Source organism: Pteropus vampyrus, unplaced genomic scaffold (assembly GCF_000151845.1).
Source record: "Pteropus vampyrus isolate Shadow unplaced genomic scaffold, Pvam_2.0 Scaffold121, whole genome shotgun sequence".
Lineage (NCBI taxonomy): Eukaryota > Metazoa > Chordata > Mammalia > Chiroptera > Pteropodidae > Pteropus > Pteropus vampyrus.
In genome coordinates this window covers 42,016-44,722 of record NW_011888902.1, presented here as the reverse complement: position 1 = coordinate 44,722, position 2,707 = coordinate 42,016, and the positions used below count along the sequence as shown (strand labels likewise).

The window sequence follows — 2,707 nt, the reverse complement described above, 5'->3', positions numbered from 1 at the left end:
TGGTAACTGAGTCATCATCGTTCATTTTGCAAGGATTCTAGCTTTTGCTTTATAGATTAAATTGATAGAGACCATTTTTCTATAAAGAAAATGTCTGTGACTTGAACCTTCTTTTCCCATTGACCCCCTCCCCATGACAAAATGAACGATGTACTCCAGTGAAAGAAAAAAATAACCCCCCTTTTCACATATCGTTCTTCTTTTCTGAATGGAGATATTCGTGAGAGTAAAGACACAAAAGTACGCACAGTAGTAACACGCGAATGCTCCAAAGTGAACATTTTATGTTTGAAATTTACAACTGTTAGAACACATGGCCTCTGACTAGTCAGTTGTAATTATGCGTATCATAATTACTTGAAGTGAGGGTATGCGTTTATACTTTGTGGAAATCTTCTAAATCAAGTCTTCTAACATTGGGTGGAGCCCAGCTCTGGGAATGCTTTATCCCTTGTGTGTACCTTTGAATTATCTTCATTCTATTTCGCAGTCACGAATAGCATCCCTAACCTTTTCCCACTGCCCTCCAGCTGTCGGATAGGTATAAGGAATGGGGACAAGGCTCCACACAGACATGGCCCCACTACCAGGAGAACACACAGTCCAAGTAATGTGATTCTGATAGTGGATGGGGACAGAGGACAGTATAATTGACTTTAATTCGGTTTAGTGGTATCCCCACCTTGACGGTGATGAAAAAGCAAATACTTGTAATTACCTAAAGGATAATTACAGATTTTGAAATTGAGCAAACATTCAATGAAGATACTTTAAATCTAAGAAAATTCTATTACCCTCTCTATATGGGAATCTATACTTGTTGGCTGAAAAATAATCAAATGAATTAATTCTTTGCAGATTTTTGTTTGTTTGTTTCATCAGTCTCTGACCTTGACCTACACTGCAATAGGGTAAAACATTGAAGTTCTTCCGTTATTCCTTCAAATTGCGTTGTAAAGCTCTTTACACATAATAGATTCTTAAAATCCTTGCCTAATTTTTGTTCATTGTTTTTTAACAAATGTAGTGTAAAAATTTTAGGGTAAAATTCACAGTCCTGTCCAATCTCACCACTGATCTCTTTCTAGCCTTAATTCATGTAACTGCAGCTACATTCACTCCTAAGCTCTTTCCCAAATAGATCCTGCACTCTCTTTTGTTCTTTCTTCTAAGCCCTCACCTATGTCCATCTACTCAAACTCTGCCCCTTCCTGACCTCTGTCAGAGGCCACTTCCCAATCAAGCCTCCCCCAGCATCTCACCTCCCCGCTTCCCAGTCAGCATAAGCCCCTCCGCATTTCCTGGGTGCTCAGTTATAGCGCTCATCACACTCCAAGCTGGCCATATCCATACTCTCTCGACCTGCTCTGTTAGATCGTAAACTCCTAAAAGTCGGGAGCATGTTATCCATCTGGTATGTCCCGCAGTAACATCACAGAATCTTGTACATACCACAGGCTCAAAAGTGTAAGTAAAAAAAAAAAAAATTCATGGAGCTGCTGACCAACAATACAGCCCGTTTGCACCGACCATTTTGGCAGCTCTGTCGCTTGGCGATGCCAAGCAGCCTGCACACAGTTTTCATGGACATAAAATGATAAGCCATGATTCTAAAGGGCATCTTCTTCTACCTTTCTTGTGTCGTGAGCCAATCTTTGATTCTGGAGCAACTTTGTATGTATTCGTGTGCCATCAAAAATGTCGTCTTTGTCCCCTAGCCGGGGCACAGATGGCCCTGGAAAAGTCAGTGTGCATGCGGAATCCGTGGAAATTTTCTCTGTTGACGTGTTGGAAGTAACCGTGTTGGAAGTCTCATATTAAATAACCGTGGATAAGTGTTCAAGGTTGACATTTGGCTCTGGGTAATAAAGAGATCATTTCAGTGTCAAGACTGATTTGATTTTTTACAAAATCAGTACTAGATATAAATATATTGACCAAACTTTGGAGAACTCAAAAATCAGCTTTATAAAGGAAAAGGAAAACAGCCCTACAAAACCTGTGCCTCACCTCATCAGACTTTCAGGAATCTCGAGAAAGATTTTGTGTTGATTTGTCAACATTAAAATGTATAAAAGCCATCCGATCGGCTGGGTGCACACTGGCCCACGCCATAACTTTTTGGTAATGCTAAATGAGGTCTTTTCCTACTTCTCACGTTTTATTTGTAATCTAAACCAGAAACCTGCCTCTAGCCATTCTTTAATTTTATCATAATGACAAGGCGAACTATAACTTACGATAAAGCAAGCAGCAGCATCTCAATGGTTCCACTAAAGAAGACAAAAGTTGATATATTTAAACATAGATTCCTCTGAAGTTCTCTCTGTGTAAAACAGTAAACTTTCGACGTGACGTACTCTCTAGGTCTCGGCACTCATGGGCACTCAGGAGGGAAAGGAACCCTGCTATCAGGTCAGGATTTATAAGCCAAAAGTCAACCATTTTAAAATGATGGAAGAAACCGCATCATCTGGGAATGAAGTCATTGGTGGCCAGGAAGACGAGCCCTTTCTACGACGTAGTGGGCGCAGGAAACACGCTGCTGATGAGTGCAGCCAAGCCTGTGCATCACTGCTGGCGTCCGCCCACAGGAGCGAGGGAGGAAGATTCCGAAGGGCCGAGGTGAAGTGGGTCCGGTGGAGACGCATCGCAAAGACCAGAGAGAGAGTTCTGGAAACGGCTGGATCATCAGATCGATAGACGC

At 41.6% G+C, this 2,707-nt stretch overlaps 1 protein-coding gene across 1 annotated transcript in view; it reads left to right on the top strand.

Annotated features, from left to right (window-relative positions):
* USH2A (usherin) overlaps positions 1-2,707 on the top strand; it is a gene marked incomplete at its 3' end in the record, with an annotated part of 612,524 nt that overhangs the window by 571,811 nt on the left and 38,006 nt on the right. The gene's annotated exons all lie outside the window — the stretch shown is intronic.